A 21,176-nucleotide genomic window follows, 5' to 3' on the forward strand; every position below is an offset into this window, starting at 1 on the left:
ACGCGGACGTAGCTTCAGGATATATATATATATATACATACACACAGGGTGTTTCAAAATAGTGGACTTTTTCAACGTTTTATTGTAGAAAAATTACGAAAGGTAGCAAGTTCAGTTGATGCAATGATGAAAAGCATACACCATGCCATTTTCAAATCACTCATTATATTGATGGTAATTGACATTGTGTGCTCCACGTCTGTTAAAACAGGCTTTGATCCTGACTGAAATTCTTCACAATTTGTCTAAAAGTGGCTGGAGTGTTAGCCTGACGGGAGTCCTCCACCTCCTGCATCGGGACAGCCAGGGTTTGAGGTTTGTTGGAGTAAACCTGACCTTTGGCAGCACCCCAAGAAAAACAATCCAATGGCTTCAAATCCCGGTTTTGGGGCGCCCACTCATGCGCTTTGCCCAGGCCGATGACAGGATTTCCAAACAGCTAGTTGAGCAAGTCGATTGTTTCACCGGCAGTGTGCGATGGGACACCATTCTGCATCAACCATGCAAGTCTGAGTTGGTTTGGAAACAGTAGTTGAGCGAGATCAGTGTGGAATCGGTGTAAGACCTCGCGGTACCGCTCGTTGTTGACTGTCACTGCCTTACCATTGGCGTCCTCGAACAATACGGTCCCAGCATACCCCAGCTGACGATCAATGCACAGAAGCAAGTCGACTTGGGGCACCTCTCCAAGAAGCTAATCACCCCAAAATATGTTTTTGTGATTGTTGATAGCCCCATTTAAATGGAAGTGTGCTTCATCACTGAACCACAAGGAGTTGATCCAATCTGGGTACCTTTCCATTCAGTCACTGAACCAATCACACCTTATTACTCATCTTGCCATGTCACTCAGAGTTAGTTTATGCCTTACATATATGATGTTGTGGTGGAGCTTGAGTTCAGAAGTGAGAATGCACCACGCATATGAGGCTGAGATCGCCAGTTCTTGGAAATGCCAACAGTGGGATTTATTAGGACTTTCGATAGCAGAATCTCTCACAATATCAATGTTCCTTTGTTCCTTAGCAACACTTGGTGAGCGGCCACTGTTGCTTTTATTTTGGTTTTTAACACTTCCATGTGTTTGGAAGTGCTCCACACACCGCTGAATGCTCCCAATGGAAGGTCTATTACAGGTGTGAACATTGTAATACTAACAGTATCATTGTTGCACCTGCATGTAGGATTTTGTCTCAATCCACAAAGTCACGATTTTCACTTTTTGTTCCACTGTGAACATCAGAGTTGACAGAGGGCCATGCTGACTACTTGTTCAAAATGGCATACAACCATCACCACTATAACTTGTAAAAGAGAAGGGTATAGCACAAGAAACGACAGAATAACAGGCTGCCCTAATAGTCCACCTTTTTTGAAAAACGCTGTTTCTGCAGTGCATTCAGAAAGTATTCAAACCCCTTCACTTTTTTCACATTTTGTTATGTTGCAGCCTCATGCTGAAATCGTTTAAATTCATTTTTTCCCTCATCAATCTACACTCAATACTCCATAATGACAAAGAGAAAACAGGATTTTAGAAAGTTTTGCAAATTTATTAAAAAGAAAAAACTGAAATATCACATTGACAGAAGTATTTCAGACCCTATGACACTTTAAATTTAGCTCAGGTTCCTCCCATTTCTCTTGATCATCTTTGAGATGTTTCTACACCTTGATTGGAGTCCACCTGTGGTAAATTCAATTGATTGGACATGATTTGGAAAGGCACACACCTGTTTATATAAGGTCTCACAGCTGACAATGCATATCAGAGCAAAAACCAAGCCATGAGGTCGAAGGAACTGCCTGCAGAGCTCAGAGATAGGATTGTGTTGAGGCACAGATCTGGGCTGTATGGCAGAGAGGCCAGACGGAAGCCAAACAGTTCAATCTTGGTTTCATCAGACCACAGAATCTTGTTTCTCACAGTCTGAGAGTCCTTTAGGTGCTTTTTGCAAACTCCAAGCGGGCTTACATGTGTCTCACGGAGGAGAGGCTTCCGTCTGGCCACTCTGCCATAAAGTCCAGATCGGTGGAGTGTTGCAGTGATGGTTGTCCTTCTGGAAGTTTCTCCCATCTCCACACAGGATCTCTGGAGCTCAGCCAGAATGACCATCGGGTTCTTGGTCACCTCTCTTACCAAGGCGCTTCTCCCCTGATTGCTCAGTTTGGCCAGGCGGTCAGCTCTAGGAAGAGTCCTGGTTGTTCCAAACTTCTTCCATTTAAGAATTATGGAGGCCTCTGTGCTCTTGGGAACCTTCAATGCAGCAAAAAAAAATTCTGTAGGCTTCCCTAGATCTGTGCCTCGACACAATCCTGTCTCTGAGCTCTGCAGGCAGTTCCTTCGACCTCATGGCTTGATTTTTGCTCTGATATGCATTGTCAGCTGTGAGACCTTATATAGACAGGTGTGTGCCTTTCCAAATCATGTCCAATCAATTGAATTTACCACAGGTGGACTCCAATCAAGGTGTAGAAACATCTCAAAGATGATCAAGAGAAATGGGAGGCACCTGAGCTAAATTTCCAAGTGTCATAGCAAAGGGTCTGAATACTTATGTCAATGTGATATTTCAGTTTTTTCTTTTTAATAAATTTGCAAAACTTTATAAAATCCTGTTTTCTCTTTGTCATTATGGGGTATTGAGTGGAGATTGATGAGGGAAAAAATGAATTTAAACTTCCAGCCTAAGGCTGCAACATAAGAAAATGTGAAAAAAGCGAAGGGGTCTGAATACTTTCTGAATGTACTGTAAAATGGCTCTACATGAAGTGTTATTTGGTTTCCTTCCTGGGCACCCGTCTTTGGCAATACTGCTTAATTTGGGTGCCCAAATTCAAATTTTGGGTCCACCCAAAACAAATAAATGGGAATAAAAATAGAACTGTAAAGCCGATAGCTCAATAAATATTTACAGGTGCGTTCTGTAAGTATGCTTCATTTTCACCCCTGTTATATATGGAATACCCCCAAAAAGCTCATTTCCATATTTTGAATATATAAAGTTGACCAGGAAACTGCACAAGACCAAAATGAGAGAACTATCTGAGCCTGTGATTGTGTTTACATTGCTGAACATTGGTCGGAGACTCGACTGACCCACACCACACGTTGTATGACTCATTCTCCAGACGAGTCTGCATGGGCATTATCATCCCTGACTGCTGTAGGCCTCCTCATGTACCCTACTTGCGACAAAATATTTTCAATCTATCGCCATCAAGATTTATCGTAAGAATGTTGTTTACAAATAACTCTGAATTCATCACTTTTCCTCCAAACTCTGATCGAGTAAGTAACATCCAATGTATTGTGTCTCGTAGTATGAAAGTCTAATGTATTGTGTCTAGTAGTATCTAGTATGAAAGCCGTTGTGGCAATATTTCTATATAATTTGCCCTCTGTGTTCCGTGTGGAGAGGCTTTGTTTCATTTTTGATGTAGATTAATTATTGATGACATCGTGAAATTGATGAATTATTCATGAACCTCTACATCATAACCAATCACGTTGATCCATCTTTCTCTGGGTATGGGATTCATGCATTACCTTGTTTTAATTTTGACTGCATATAATAAACAACAGTGTAATGATTTGCCACAACATGCAGGAAAAATGAAAATGTTTGATATGAATTCCACATCGGTAACCGCAGACAGTTTGGAATTTTTCACCCAAATACATAAAAATCAAAACTACAATCCCCTTTGATCACCAGTAGGTTCCAGTACAGTGAGGTTTCGAGAAACAGCCATGGTTTTGCTTCTCAGGCATGTGTCTCAGGCCTGTGCTATTTTGGATGGAGCTCAGAGGTGATCATCAAATTGTGAATCGTAATCAACCGATCGTTTTGACGCTCTCCACCTTCACTATGCTTGAGCATTCAATTAACTTATCTAAGGGGATGAAGAAATGGATGAATGGCTCACCAAAGGCAATACCTTCCTGACCAGCGAATAACCTGTCTACCAACAACACACAAACTTTTTAACAGGAATCATCACAGAAACAATGTACCACCACCTAACACAAGCAGGAGGCATAGAGACAGAACAGAAGGGATGTAAGAGTGGATGTTACAGAACAATAAACTACTTACTACGAAACAAGGCCAGACTTGAAAACTGCAATACAAGACGAAAAAAAAGAGCAATCAGAGAATGAAAACCCTCACCAGGATGTATTTTCAGTGGTTTTTAAGGCTTTTGTGTTAAAACAAATATGGCGGCCGAACCACATGACCGATTTGATTTTTTTTCTAAACTAATTTATTCCTAGATTATGCTCAAGAAAGTTCATCTTGATCGGATGAAGTTTTGTACTTGTCGAATTATGACGTCATAATGGAGGCACCTATGACATCATCATTAACATATTTTATTCCCCATGGAGAGTTATTTACAATGAGCCATGTCTCAATTTTTTCTATTCAGCGCTTTTGGAGATATAGAGGTGCAAAGTTTTTCGGTTTTTCCAAGATGGCGGCCGAACCACGTGACCGATGACGTCATCATCATTTTTTTTCTCCACCAGTTTATGCCGACATGGCACTCAATAAATTTCATCTTGATAGGATGAAGTTTCTACTTGTCGAATTATGATGTCATTGTAATGAAATTGTATCTAAGTTGAACCCAGGTGTTATGCTCTCTCCAACCACTGAGAGGCGTCTATAAGAACTCGGACGGCCATCGCTCCGGATCATTCCTGTGACATTTAATCTGTGACACGTAGACTCAAATGGTGCCTATATGTAGATGAACTAGGCTTGCTTGCACTGATTGATAAATTGCTGAACTTCTCCTTGATTATATAATCCTGATATATTGCATGATCGTATTTTTACAGGATGTTGCCAGAGATCGAATTGTCATTAAACCTACCATTGGGACAATGTTGTGGATTTGACTTTCATAACAATTAATGACAATTCGTCTCTTCGTCTTGAACGTGACACGAACGAGAGCGACATGACGAGTCACAAAATGATCCAAGTGCCGATCTTCGGAGCAGACCCTCAAGCGGCGGGCGCGGCCGCCGAATTGACACATTGGCTGAAAATCTTGGATAACCAATTCAAGGCTCAGGAAGCCGTCACCGATGAAACGAAACTAGACGTACTGCAAACAAAGGTACACCATAATGTGTACAGGGCAATCGAACAATGTGAGACGTTCGATGCAGCCGTGGCTGAGCTGAAGCGTATTTACATTAAAAAAACGAAGCGCGGTCTATTCCCGTCATTTGCTCGCAATACGACGACAACAGCCCACGGAGACTTTAGATCACTTTCCTCAAGACCTCCGACGTCTACTGAACGAGAGTGCCCCCGGAGGTACGTACTCATGAACAAGTCTGTGATGACCTTGTTCACGATTCTTTCATCGCAGGACTTAGGTCCCCAGTCGTCAGACAGAGACTTCTTGAAGAGGCCGACTTGACACTCGCCGAAGCACTCTGGCTATCTCACGTGAATACCCAAGCACGGGAACAATCTGACGCGTATGAGCATCCATACGTCACTGCGGGGACATCTCGACAAACTCGACCGGAGAGAGCCACCGCCGAGGTCGTGGATGCAGCCTTGGCACCTCCGCCGGAATCGGAGACCCCGTCCACTCCCGAGGATCCCGATCTGGGCTTGACGGCAGCCGCTGCAGCTGGACCCAAGCCCGGAAGTAACGCTACATGCTATTTCTGCGGGAATCGGAATCTCAGGTCAGTTTGCCCAGCTAAAAATGTGACTTGTCATTTGTGCTCAAAGCCGGGTCATTTTGCAAAAGTTTACCGATCGTCGTGGGGCAAACGAGCCCGCTCCACGATGAATGCGCTTATCGCCGAGCCAGCGGACCGAGCGGCGCGCCTCGCCCGACTTTGATGGGGATCGCCCCTTCCCGTGGGCCCCAAGCTGAGAGCTCGACCTTGGTGAGACTCACCGCGCCGACTAAACAAGTGGCGCAAACACGACAGTACGCGGTGCGACCGTCCTTGGCCGGCATTCTTCCGACACCCTGCCAACTTCCTGGATCGGCCACCCGATCGGCTAATGTTGGCTTTGAAACTCCGCGCGTGGCCGAGCGCCCTCCGGAGGCTGCACGTATGATCTACAAGCTACTGCAACGGCACGAATGCTGGGAACTTCACGCGTGGCACGTATGCCCTCTGGAGGCGGCACGACTGGCCTACAAACGACTTCAACGGCATGAAAGACTTTAGCTGGCGTTGGATCCACACGCGAGGCACGGGCGCCTCACCTAGACGACTCGATAACTACAGGTCCACCTGGCCTGGCTCGTGCTATGATCCCACTCATTATCGAAGGAATTTTTGGTAATGCTTTGATCGACACAGGTTCCACGGATAGTTATGTGGATTTTCGACTTGTGCAAAAACATGGATGGCCGATTCTTGGGACAAGACGACGAATCTTTATGGCCTCTCAGGGGCTATGGCTCAGCACAAAAGGGGAATGTCGACTGAAGCTTGTGATTAAGGGACGAATGTTTCCGGATGTGCATCTAATGGTCTTACCCGCATTATGTGCAGAAGTTTTGCTAGGACATGATTTTCTCAAGCGCCATGGACGTTTGGAAATGGAATTTGGTGGCACTGATACGCTTGCTGTGTGTGCTCTTGCAGGGATGGAAAATGAGCCGCTGTCGCTGTTCCCCAATATGACCACGGACTGTACACCTGTAGCGGTTAAATCGCGACGCTACTCACGAGCTGACACGCAATTCATTGCGGAAGAAATGGCCCAGCTATTAAAGGAAGGTATAATAGAACCTAGTCGGTCGCCATGGCGGGCCCAAGTTCTGGTGGTACGAAGCGAAGCGCATCGCAAACGCATGGTAATCGACTATTCGCAGACGATTAATCGGTTTACACAGCTGGACTCCTACCCCATTCCGGGACTGGACTCCCTGGTTCGACAGGTGGCACAGTATTAGGTCGAAAGCACTCTCGATCTGCGTAGTGCGTATCATCAAATCCCCATCTCTGAGGCCGATCGCATCTATACAGCGTTTGAATCGGGTCAAAGGTTATACCAGTTCACCCGGCTACCTTTTGGGGTCACAAACGGGGTCACTTGTTTTTCAGAGGGCTATGGACGACCTCCTCGCGAAGGAGAACTTGACCGATGTCTTTGTATATCTGGACAATCTCACGGTTTGCGGGTATGACCAGGAACATCATGATGCTAATCTGAAGCGCTTCCTCGAGGTCGCGCAGAGGTATCGCTTAACTATGAATGAGGCTAAATGTCGTTACTCCGCTCGCACGATAGATCTTCTGGGGTACACCATGACCCACGGCTCTGTTGCTCCAGATAAGGAGCGTCTGCGACCCTTGCTCGACATGGCCCCGCCCTGCGATCGTGCTTCGTTGAAGCGTGCTCTCGGGCTGTTCGCTCATTATTCTAAGTGGGTACAAAATTTCTCCGTGAAGCTCCGCCCACTTGTGGACTGCGAAGCGTTCCCCATGAGCCTTGCCGCCAAGGCCGCTTTCCATAGCCTCAAGTCCGACATCGCTGGCGCCGCTGTGGCGACGATTGACGAAAATAAATATTTTGTTTTGGAAAGTGATGCATCGGATCATGCGATAGCTGCAACTCTCTCCCAAGGGGGGCGCCCTGTGGCCTTCTTTTTGCGAACTCTCTCCTCCGCTGAGCGGAGACATTCGTCTGTCGAAAAGGAGGCGTATGCCATCGTCGAGTCGATTCGGCATCCCTACTTGCTCGGACGATGCTTCCAAATCATCACGGACCAACAGAGCGTTGCGTTTATGTACGACACCCAGCATGCTCAACGCATTAAGAATGAGAAAATCACTCGCTGGCGAATCGAACTCACCGATTTCTGCTACACAATCAAATATCGCCCTGGGAGGGATAACCTGGTTGCCGACGCCTTATCGTGGCCGGCGACGTGTGTAGGCCTCATATCTTTGGAGGATCTGCGCGCTTTGCACGAAACTTTGTGCCATCATGGGGTGACGTGTTTCGCTCATTTTGTGCGTAGTCGTAACTTTCCCTACTCGGTTGAAGACATTCGCCAGATCTGTCGCAATTGTTCTGTATGTGCTGAACTCAAACCGCGTTTTTACAACCCTCCTATGGGAACACTGGCCTGAGCAACCAGGCCATGGGAGAGATTGGCGATGGACTTCAAAGGGCCACTGCCGGTGTCACCGGCATCGAGTAACTCTCGTTACCTGCTCACTATCGTTGATGAGTTCTCGAGATCCCTTTCGCTTTCACGTGCGTAGATATGACAGCCGCCATGGTTATCCGGTGCCTGCAGAACTTGTTTTCTATGTTTGGGAATCCGGCCTACGTGCATACCGATCGAGGTGCGGTGTTCCTGTCCCAGGAGGTGAGGAACTTCTTACTCCAGCATAATGTCGCTTCTAGCTATACCACTCCATATAGACCGCAGGCAAATGGACAGGTCGAACGCTTCAATGGTATTATATGGAGAGCCGTCACGCTAAGCCTTAAGTCCCGCGGCCGAGGCCTAGATAAATGGGCTTGGTCGTTACCTGTGGCACTGAACTCGATCAGGACTTTACTGTGTACGGCAACCAACCAAACTCCCCACGAACGGATGTTTCATCACCCGAGGAGTTCGGGTAGTATCCGATCTTTACCTAGTTGGCTTGCAGAGCCGGGACCGGCTTACCTCAAACGTGCGGTTCGCATGAGTAAGTATGATCCACTAGTGGATAAGGTGCAAGTACTCCAAGCTAATCCCGAGCATGCTCGTGTGTTTATGTCGGATGGACGCGAGTCAACTGTCTCCGTACGCCACCTGGCCCCTTGCGGGGAAATCGACGAACCAATTTACGAGTCTATGGACTCTCCCGTTTCTCCGCCTATGGAGCATCTGCCGGCCATCTCGCCGCCAAATACACCCCAACCTGTAGGCTCTGTGGTGCCACCTTCGTCACCTGACTTAGGCGGCTACTCCGACGCAGGGGACTCCGGACTTGGGGATGTAGTACCCGGTAGTTTCCGGACCCGTGCTGGAAGGGAAATTCGTCGCCCCGATCGCTACGGATGGACCGACTGACATGGACGGACAATCGCTGCCCTACTATTGCTGCTGCGTGCTTCATTCCTGCCTTAGCGGAAGTGTAGTTTTAACGGCGGGGAGAATGTAATGAAATTGTATCTAAGTTGAACCCAGGTGTTATGCTCTCTCCAACCACTTAGAGGTGTCTATAAGAACTCGGACGGCCATCGCTCCGGATCATTCCTGTGACATTTAATCTGTGACACGTAGACTCGAATGTTGTATATATGTAGATGAACTAGGCTTGCTTGCACTGATTGATAATTGCTGAACTTCTCCTTGATTATATAATCCTGATATATTGCATGATCGTATTTTTACAGGATGTTGCCAGAGATCGAATTGTCATTAAACCTACTATTGGGACAATGTTGTGGATTTGACTTTCATAACAGTCATAATGGAGGCACGTATGACATCATCATTAACATATTTTATTCCCCTTGGAGAGTTCTTTACAATGAGCCATGTCTCAATTATTTATATTCAGCGATTTCCGAGATATGGAGGTGCAAATTTTTTAGATTTTTCCAAGATGGCGGCCGAACATCGTGACCTATGACGTCATAAATATCATTAAAAAATAATACAGGCGGAGTTACACCTTTGGTGAAAATTTCCTGTCAATCGAACCAACGGTTGCAGAGAAAATCATATTTATTCTGTGCGGACAAACAAACAAACAGACAAACAGATAAACTGACTCAAATGCAATACCCTCTCCTCTGGCGAGGGTACCAAGTTATCTACAGCCTAGATACTATATAAAAGCTTTTGACAGTGTCCCACATTCATGGGTGATAAAGTGCATTCAAATGTACAAGATCAATCCCCAAATAATCAAGCTGATTGAGAAAGCCATGGATCTATGGAATACCACACTAATTCTGCAGCACTCAGAAGGAAAGATCAAAATACTAGGATGAAGATACAATGCGGGATCTTCCAAGGAGACAGCCTTTCCCACCTCCTGTTTTGCCTTGTTCTGGATCCACTAAGTTACCTCATTAATGAGCAAGGACACAGATAGAACCAAATAAAAACATAATAACAATATTCATAATAATAATTATAATATAATAATAATATAATCGTATATGAATGAATGAATGAATGATCGTTTTAAGGCCATTTTCCCCGCTAGCGCGGGGGTTAGCCTTGCGGGCCCCATGACAATCATGGTTCCCTGTTTGTGGCAATGTTTTTATGGCCGGATGCCCTTCCTGACGCCAACCCTTAGTCGCCTCTTACGATGCGCAGGGATACGGTGTACCTATTCTAAACCAGGGTACACAACGGGATCATTCATCCCAGCAAGCTGGTACTCAATTTGCCGACCTCGGAAGGATGACAGGCTGAGTCAACCCCCCTGGTGTTAATTTAGCGATCGACCGGGATTCGAACCCAGGATCCTAGGATCCCAAGCCGGCACCCTAACCGCTAAGCCAACACCAGGCTGTGTTTGTGTCTAGCGAATTTGTGTCTGTTTGTGTCACCAGGATCATCCAATCGTATAGATACATCATAATAATAACAATAATAACATCCAATAAAATAACGTCCAAAGAAACAAGAAAGGTGAAACATCTACTCTACATGGATGATTCAAAACTCTTTGCACAGAACGATGAAAAATTGGCAGAACAACTTCAATTAGTGAAAAGGTATCCAAATGAAATTTGGCCTTGTTAAGTGTGCCAAGTGCACATTCGTGCATGGTACACCAAAATGGACAACATAAAATCGACCTAAATACCTGTACAACAATACAGGAACCAAACAATGATACATCATACAAATACCATCTGAGACCCCCGGTTAAGGCAGTTTCTTTCATGAAACCTCAGGTCTCAGCACTTGTCTTCATACTTGTCCGCCAGCGCAACTTGGTGGTGATGTCAGCGCAACAGCAAGGCGTGATGGCAACGCTCAATGTGGAACAGTGCTTTGCCCTTTCATGTCGGCAAGGTGCTGCTTCTTCGAACAAATGTGGTTGGTGCATGTGAAGCTAACTGATCCTGTGCTGGGGATGTTGGCTGATTTCCAACTGCAGGGCAGAAGGGAGAGGGAGACGTGTGACAAAGCTGCACCGCTGAGCAGTATGCCAGTGCAGCACCATGCAACATCCGTGCTCACTGGGCTTGTCCGTCTCTATAACATGACAAAACGGGACAACGCAGATGAACGATCACGGTATAACTTGCTATCACCAGATTCAACGCGGTTGTTGAAAAAACAGGTGCAAATACAAGATGTCACACACGAAACCAAAACAGCAACAATCGCAACCCCAATAATAGCAAAAAAGACAAAATATTAAGAGATATATAGTGACAACTGGGAGAAAGACAAAAGAACAGGGAAATGTAAAAAAAAAGAAGATTTGGACAGTTTGGGGATAGACAAAGAAGGATCACTGGAATAGTTAAGAAAAGGTCAACTCAATTGGGACGGAGAACAAACATCATTTATGCCCAAGACCAAGGGCACTACACAAATGGCTTGAAAAAAATGGTGCGACTGAGTCAATCGGACAAATGTGGATTATGCAAGGTAGAAACAGAAAGCATGAGTCACCTCATATTGGGGTGTAAAAAAACATGTCAGAACAGCTGTACACCCAAAGGCAAGACAAGGTATGTAAAGTAATCCACTGACATCTGCAGAAATTTCAATATCCCAGTTCGAGAAAACTCATGGAAACATGAACCAAAACCAAAAATTGAAAACAAGGACACAATGCTCACACACGACCTGATGATCCCATCGAGCATGAACATAGAAAACAAAGCACTGTGACCGAACATAGTACTCAGAAACAAGAAGGAAAATAAGGCATTGCTAATTGAGATTTCAGTACCAAGTGATTTTGGTCTAAACAATGCAGAAATCAAGCAAATGACCAAATATCAAGACCTCAAGAAGGAAGTGAAAAGATCCTGGAAGCTGAAGAGTGCCAAAATTGTACCAGTGATTATTGGAGCGAAGGGAATGACAAAGAAGAACCTCGCTGAGATTTTGAAAACCATCACTGGGAATATTACCACAAATGAACTACAACTGGATGCAATATGGGGTTCAGTGACAATCCTGAAAAGAGCTCTTGGAACAAAACTATGAAAACGTTGAACAGCTTGTTCCATGAACTCTGATCTTGATGATCTTATCTGATCTGGCAATGATCTTTGAACTTTGACCTGTTGACCACAAAATCTAATCAGTTCATCTTAACATCCCGGTGTGTACCCTGGTTTAGAATAGGTACACCGTATCCCTGCGTGTCGTAGGAGGCGACTAAGAGGGTGGGCGTCAGGAAAGGCATCCGGAGATAAAAAATATTGCCTCAAAAAGAGAACCACGACAATTACAACTACATATGGGCAGGGTACAGCCCGAAGTGGAGATCGGTTTCTGAGGTTTGGGACATGGAATGTAGGGACAATGAGAGGGAGATCAGGAGAAGTGGTGGAAGTATTGGTCAGAAGAAGAGTGGACATATGTTGTGTGCAAGAGACGAGATGGAAGGGAAGTAGTGTGAGAATGGTGAAGGGTAGGCAGGGACAGAAATACAAGTTTGTGTGGCAAGGGTGCCCGGAGGGCGTGAATGGTGTTGGTGTCCTGTTTTGTGAGGAGTTTGTAGACATTGTGGTGAGTGTGACTAGAGTGAGTGATAGGTTGATGATGGTGAAAATGATGATTGGAAAGCTCTTGGTGAACGTCATCTCAGGATATGCTCCGCAGGTTGGTCGGAGCGATGAAGAGAAGGACAAGTTCTGATGTGCGATAGAGAAGCTGATGGAAAACGTGAAAGATGAGGAAGTTGTTGTGGTAGGAGGAGACCTAAATGGTCATGTGGGAAGGAGTATGGACGGTTTTGAGGGAGTTCATGGGGGTTACGGATATGGTGTGAGAAATGGAGAAGGTGAAAGGATTTTGGAGTTTGCTGATGGAGCTGATTTGTTGATTTGTAATACTCAGTTCCAGAAAGAGGATAATAAGCTTGTTACATACATGTCAGGTGGGTCGACGACAACCGTTGACTACCTGATGGTGCGTAGGCGAGATAGGGGGCACCTCCGGGACACAAAGGTGACCCCAGGGGAGGGGGCTGTTTCACAGCACCACTTGGTTGTCTGCGACATAAGGGTGAAAGGTGCGAGGAGAGCTCGGCGGGTGAAGTACCAACCGAGAATGAAGGTGTGGAGGTTGAAAGAGGTGACAGTAAGGGAGGCATTAAAAGAGGGGCTGAGTAGGGTAGAGGATGATGTGGTTGAGCTCGAACGTGGTTGGATGTCAATGAAAGATAGTCTGTTGGGAGCCGTTGGTGAGGTATGTGGATGGATAAAAGGACCACCGAGGCACTCGGAAACATGCTGGTGGGATGAGGAAGTTGGAAAGAGGATTGACGAGAAGAGGAAGAAGTTCAAGGAGTGGCAGAAGGCGAAGGGTACGGGAGCAGAAAAAGCAGAGCATGAAAGTTATAAGGCAGCCAAGAAGGCTGCAAAGAAAGAGGTAGCAAAGGCGCAGGAGGCATGTAGGAAAATGTTCGGAGAAAGCTTGGATTCGGAAGAGGGTCAGAGAGCGGTATTCAGGATTGCAAAGCAGATAGCGAAAGAGATGTGTGATGTGATGGGGATGAGTTGCTTGAAGGATGAAGTGGGACAAATGGTTTTGGACCCACATGGAATTTTTTTTTTTTTTTTTGTATACTGAATCGAGGCTCGTGAAAGAGCTAAAAGAGCTTAAAGGAAGATGGAAAAGATATATGGAAATGCTGTTGAATACAGAGAATGAAAGGGATGGCAACATAGAGAGTAACCCAGTTTTAGGACCGGCAGAGAAGATAACTGAGAAGGAAGTTGAGGAAGCGATAAAAGCAATGAAGAGTAGAAAAGCGGGAGGGCCGACGGGAGTTGTGGGAGATATGTTGAAGGCAGCAGGAAGTTGGGGTGTGAAGAGAATGACAGAGATCTGTAATCTGGTGGTGAAAGAAGGCCGCATTCCAGTGGATTTGGAACTGAGTACCCTCGTCCCTCTATACAAGGGGAAAGGTGACCCTCTGGAGTGTGGCTCGTACCGAGCGATAAAGTTATTGGAGCATGGAATGAAGGTATTGGAAAGGGTGTTGGAGAGGAGGATAAGGAAGAAGGTGAAGATCAATGAAATGCAGTTTGGATTTATGCCAGGAAGAGGAACGACAGACGCGCTCTTTATTGTTAGGCAGTTGCAGGAGAAGTACATGGAGAAGAGGAAGAGGTTGTTTCTTGGGTTTGTTGATCTGGAGAAAGCATTCGATAGGGTTCCACGCGAAGTATTGACATGGGCATTGAGGAAGCTAGGAGTGGAGGAATGGTTGATCAGAGTAGTGATGGCAATGTACAAAAGAGCGTGCACAGCTGTAAGGACGAAGGACTGGAACAGTGGCGAGTTTGAGGTGAAGCTGGGAGTGCATCAGGGGTCGGTACTAAGTCCACTACTATTTGTAGCTTTGATGGAGGTGCTGGCTCAGAACATAAAGGAGGGTTTACCATGGGAGTTCTGGTATGCAGATGATCTGGTGTTGATTGCGGAAAGTATGGATGGACTGAAGGAAAAGATGAACAAGTGGAAGGAATGTATGGAGACAAAAGGTCTGAAGGTGAATATAGGAAAGACGAAGGTGATGGCAAGTGGTAAAGCATGTGTTGAGGTGGAAAGAACTGGGAAGTGGCCATGTGCTGTGTGCAGGAAGGGTGTCGGAGTGAACTCCATTCAATGTACAATGTGCGCTGAGTGGGTTCATCAAAAATGTAGTGGTCTGAGAGGGTCATTAACCAGTGTGGCAGCTACATTCAAATGTAAGGTGTGCACAGAGGGAGCTGCAGATGGAGGAAATGTTGAGTTGGATCTTGGAGACGGCGTGAAGCTGGAAGGTGTGAAAACATTTTGCTACCTCGGAGACATGCTGAATGGAGAAGGTGGATCAGACTCGGCAACGGTTGCTCGAGTGAGATGTGCATGGAAAAAGTTTCGGGAAGTGAGTGGCGTGCTGTTGAGGAGGGGAGTGTCGTTGAAGCTGAAGGGAAAGGTGTATGCTGCATGTGTGAGAAGTGTTATGATTTATGGGAGCGAGACATGGGTAATGAACATAGAGCAGCAACGAAGGCTGGAAAGGGTGGAAATGCGAATGGTTCGGTGGATGTGCAGAGTATCGTTGAGAGAGAGGAAGACAAATGATGAATTGCGAAAGATGATGGGAATAGAGCCTGTGATTGATGCTGTGAAGAGGAACAGGTTGAGATGGTTTGGTCATGTGTTGAGGAAGGATGAAAGTGACTGGTTGAGAAGAGTGATGGAAATGAATGTAGAAGGAAGTAGAGGACGGGGAAGACCGAGAAAGACTTGGCTAAAGATGGTGGAAGAAGAAATGCGGGCAAGGGGGTTAACAAGGAGAGATGCAGAAAATAGGGCAAAATGGAGAAGATTGTCATGGGGACCGCAAGGCTAACCCCTGCTCTGGCAGGGAAAATGGCCTTAAAATGCATGTTGTGTTGTTGTTGTATATCGTCACGTCCCTCGGTGATTAAGATCACCCAAGGACGGATAGCCGAAGCAGCTTTAACTCTGAGGTGAGACCTTCCGATAGTGGCGGTTATTTTTAGCGCAAGGGAAGGAAGAGATGCGAGATGTTTAACTGAACGGAGCACACAGGTTTATTTCTAAACTCCAACAGATAAACACGACAATAAAATGCAACACAAATTATTTAATGAAAATAAATTGTGGACGGAATTAAATGTTGAGTAGAAACTGAAGAAAAACTAAATCCTATTTTGAGGGACCCTCAACACACTGTCTCAACCACACACACAGTGGAAAATAAAATTAAAATAAAACCCTTTAGCCGGCACTTATCTTTGGCCCAAACTGGGTCCTGTTTAGCGTGTGGTGGCGGTGGCAAAGTTCAGCACTTCCCGCACCTGAGCGCACAAGATGGCGACCGAGGCGCCACACGTCGAAGACGCACAGGGCTGTGAGGTGAGTGGTGAAAATGGCCCTCTTTCGTTGCTGGTCCCTCGAGGTTTTCCCTCCCTCTTTGTCCTTGTGACGAACAGCGTGGCCTTCAACCCACCACGAGCGCAGTAGTCTTTGACAGGCCCCTCCGTTTTGCGGGGGAGAAGGGGGCGGGGGGAGGGAAAGAAAGAGGAAAAATGTTTTATGTTTGAAAAAAATGAAAGAATGTTTTAACCTCAATGTTGCCCAGGTAAAAAAGGAAATTGTAATACCATCTGCCACCAACACCAGGTGGCACTACACGGTACACATTTACATAGAGAATTTACGCCCCTCTCCATAATTTACGCCCCGGCCCCCAACATCCCTGCATGAGGCTGCGGCCACATAGCCTATGTTACCCCCCACACAAAGTTGTATTTGTATCCAGAGTAAAGTATATATGAAATGGGGGCAAATACTCATATAATGGAAAAGCAATTACATCCAAATCAGAATCCATCACAAATATCAAATCATTGTTTTACCTTTTCATTGAATATATGCAGGTGAATGTGCCGTTGATTATGTTACTGAGTTATGTTTGATGAGGTTCAGGAAGAAGAAGACGACTTACCACCAACTTTGACCGCTTCTGGAATTGTTTGATTGAATCTGATTTGTTTGATGTCATTAATCAAAAAGGCTTAGGCACTGAAGAGCATTTTTTTTAAACCCCCCAAAAATCGACCTTTTCCATGTGGTAAAAACTGTACTGTCGTAACAAATAATAAATACTGTAAATAATAATAATAAAAAATAAATAATAATAATAAATACTGTAAATACTGCACTGGTATTTTTACATTCTGCATGTGGTAAATACTGTACTGGTGTCACCTTAGAAGTAGAATTAAATGCTTTTCGTTGAATATATGCTGGTGAATGTGCAGTTGATCACGTTTCTGAGTTAAGTTTGATGTCGTTCAGGAAGAAGAAGAAGACTTACCACCAACTTTGACCACTTCTGGAATTGTTTGATAGAATCTGAATTGTTTGATAAATATAATTTGTGTTCAAATGTCTGGTAATTGTTTTGTATTTAATTATGCAAATGTGGACTTGTATATAACTGTCATTAATCAAAAAGGCTTAGGCACTACAGAGCGATTTTTTTTAATCCCCCAAAACATGGACCTTTAAAAAATGTATTTTTTAAAATGTTTTTGGTCTAAAACACTCTCCGGCACTCACTGAAAAACCCCTGAAAGTTTGACGAAGATCCGTTGAGCCATCTCTGAGAAAAATGGCGACACAGACACACAGACAAACGACTCTCTTATTGTATACTATGGATTGTATCCACAAGCAGATTATTTGGGCTTCCACAAGTTGTATTTTCACAAGTTGTATAATACAATGCCATCATCATTATACCATGTTGACTTTGAAACAAAGCATTTACACCAGCACCATTAACGATTGTTTAGGCCTTTGAAGCCCAACATGACTCTTTTTTAACTTGTAACTGCTCACGATGTTCCAGAGAACACTCAGCACAACCTGCAGGTGGAAATGCATGGATGCTGTTAAGGCCGGACAATCATACAACATTAGGATGAAGTGACGGTCTGCTGTGCAACCTGTGTGGTCGCTATTGTGGTCCTCAATGTGCAGGAGCAAAGACAAAATAATGAAATGCCAAGGCCTTTTGTTAGTTGAAGAGCATGTTGTAAGTGGTGGTTCTTGCCCCACGACTTCCCTCCTCACCATCCACCCCCTCCACATTAGGGAACAATGCAATGCTTTGAGGCATGCATTTGCAAAGCATCCTGGAACCTTTTGGGATCCTTTTTGAAAGGCAGTCACCTTGTCATGTGTCGTCTGTGCATGGTTGAGCAGAATACATTTGTAGTCCAAATTGTCCTGTGTAGTGGAAACCATACACGTAAACATGATAATTATACGTTCTAATTTCATGCCAGTCTGAATACATGATCCCACCACTCGAGCATTCTGCAAACTCCCTCTCGAGTCAACAAAGCTCTCCTTAAATAAAATAAAAAATGCAATTTCAAACTGATATGGCTGCTTAAATTTCCACCAAGAACTTACACAATGCAGGCTCTTTTGCCAAATGAAAAACCTTTTGTAGTCTGAAACAATCAATAATAATGTTGTACTTTTACGTGGAACAAGCTAAATTCTTCAAGGTTGGGTTGCTGCGGTTCGAGAAACAAGCTTTTTCTGAGTGCAACACAATACAACAGTTCGACCTATTATCTAATAAGGTCTAATGTGGGAGACATCGTGTTCTTACACAAACAGATTAGGTGATGTAACCAGAAAGCAATAGCTTTCATTCTCCCAGGGGGAACACAAGTGTCATTTTGTAAATGGATCATGGGGATTTTATTTCCAAACAAATTGAGACAGATACAGAGATGTGTGTATGTGTGTGGACGTGCAGATGTGGTTCAAGGCTTACGGCTTCTAACTGAGCAGGGAATCGAACAACAACAAGAGTGGTGCTCAAACATCATGCCAGAAAGAACGTTGGAACATAATGACACTAAAACATGAAGCCACCCAAAAGCAAAGATTTTTGATGAGGGAGAAAGCCATGCTGTCGAGACTTTCTTGTTCCAGTTCGCAGAAAACCTTACCGACCTGATGTCTGAGGTCTGATGGGATGTCGCCAAATTCATCGGAGGTGTGAAATTCACAACAGGCATTTGTGAGTTTTCTTTGCCGGCAGAGAGACTTGCTGACAACACCAAGTAGCCCTGGGCCGCGTAGACTGACCAGGGCTTGTTCGCATTGGCAGTCCACCACCCATAAATAGCTCCTTGTGTGAAAAAAAAACTCAGCCTCTCACCCCACCCTCGGGCCATATCACGGATAAGTTTGCAAAGTTGCACTTCGCATGCTCAGCAATGCAAGACTGAATTTATTTTTCAACCCTGCATGGCCTGAGCCTGCTGGGTCTCAGCATGACAGCGATCGATCAAAGCTCGGCCTAAAGAGGAAAATCAACTCCTGAAATGTGTCTTTCTCAGTGCCATGTTAAACAGCAGGTTTCCATTGCATTTGATGACATATATATATATATATATAGATATACATATATTATAGTCGTGGCCAAAAATATTGGCACCCTTGCACATTTTTCAGATAATGCACCATTTCTTCCAGAAAATTGTTGAAATTAAAAAATATTTTCATATCCACATATGTATTTCTTTGGTTTGCAGTGGAACAAAACAAAAAAAGCTTTAAAAATTACTAAATCTTAGCTTATTCCACACAGAAATCCTAAAATGGCCTGGACAATATTATTGGCACCTTTTAGAAGTTATTAGTAATAATTAGGTTTCAAGCAGGTGATTCTCCTTTACTTTGGAATTAAGTTCACCTGTGGTAAGTTGCAGGTGCCTGCAATATAAAATTCACTCATTCAACCAGTTTGAATGGAGAAAAGGAGTCATTCTGCTGTTTTGTGTCACTGTGTGTAACGCAATGAGCATGGAGAAAAGGAAGCAAACCAGAGAATTGTCTGAGGTCAGACACAAGATTGTAGCCAAGCATGGACAATCTCAAGGCTAAAAGTCCATCTCCAGAGACCTCGATGCTCCTGTGTCCACCGTACGCAATGTTATCAGGAAGTTTAAGGCCCATGGCACTGTTGCCAACCTCCCTGGACGTGGCCGCAAGAGAAAGCTTGATTGAAGATTGCAGCGAAGGATTGTTCGAATGGTGGAGAAGGCACCTCAATCAACTGCCAAACTGATTCAAACTGATCTTCAGACACAAGGTACGACAGTTTCAACTTGCACCATCCGTCGCCAACTCAATGAAAGGGGGTTCTATGATGGGAGACCCAGAAGGACCCCACTGCTGAGAGAGAGACATAAGAAAGCCTGACTGGAGTTTGCCATAACACACCTGAACAAGCCCAAATCCTTTGGGGAGAATGTCCCATGGACAGATGAGACCAAATTAGAGCTTTTTGGTAAAGCACATCATCTCCATGTTTACACAAAAAACAAAATGAAGCCTTCACAGAAAAGAACACCTTCCCTACAGTGCAACATGGAGGACTGGAGGAGGTTCAGTAACATTTTGGGTTTGCTGTGCTGCCTCTGGCACTGGGTGCCTTGAATGTGTGCATGACATCATGAAATCAGGAGATTACCAAGGCATTTTGGATCACAATGTTCAACCCAGTGTCAGGAAACTGGGTCTGCGTCGAAGGCCATGGGTCTTGCAACAGGGCAATGACCCCAAACACACTTCAAAAAACACTCAGGAATGGTTCAACACAAAACGCTGGACTGTTCTGAAGTGGCTAGCTAGATCGAAATCTCGTTGAACTCCTGTGGGGAGATCTGAAAACAGCAGTTGGAAGAAGGAAGAAGGAAGGGGAGGGGGGGAGGGGGAGGGGGGAGGAGGGAGGGGAGAGGGGGGAGGGGAGAGGGGGAGGGGAGGGGGAGGGGGGAGGGGGAGGGGGAGGGGGAGGAGGGGCGGGGGAGGGGGAGGAGGGGCGGGGGAGGGGGAGGAGGAGGGGGGAGGGGGAGGGAGGAGGGGGGAGGGGGAGGGGGAAAGGGGAGGGGGAGGGGAAGGGGGAAAGGGGAGGGGGAAAAAGAGAGGGGATGGGGAGGGGGAGGGGGAGGGGGAAGGGGAGGGGAGGGGGAGGGCGAAGGGGAGGGGAGGGGGAGGGGAGGGGGGATGGGGAGGAGGGGAGGGGGAGGCAGAGGGGGAAGGGGGAAAGGGGAGGGGGGAAAAGGGAGGGGGAGGGGGAGGGGGAGGTGGGAGGGGAGAAGGGGTAGGGTGGAGGGGGAGAGAGGACGAGGACGGAGGGGGAAGGGAGGGGGAGGACGGACGGGGGAGGGAGAAGGGGGAGGGCCAGTCAATAATGACGTTGCAGTTCTCATGGTCGGAGAGCAGCACAACAATCGCGACATCGTCCTGCATCTTCGAAAGAGCACGAAGCGGATTTTGGAGACTCACCGATCCTGTGACCCACGCCCTCCAGTACCGGCGTTGCCGGGCAGGGGAAGGGAGACCCGCACATTCCCAACCCGTACATTCGCCCTCTCGACTCAAGCTCGTATTCGATTCGTATTCGA

Source organism: Myxine glutinosa, chromosome 2 (assembly GCF_964187855.1).
Source record: "Myxine glutinosa chromosome 2, kmMyxGlut1.1, whole genome shotgun sequence".
NCBI classification, from domain to species: domain Eukaryota; kingdom Metazoa; phylum Chordata; class Myxini; order Myxiniformes; family Myxinidae; genus Myxine; species Myxine glutinosa.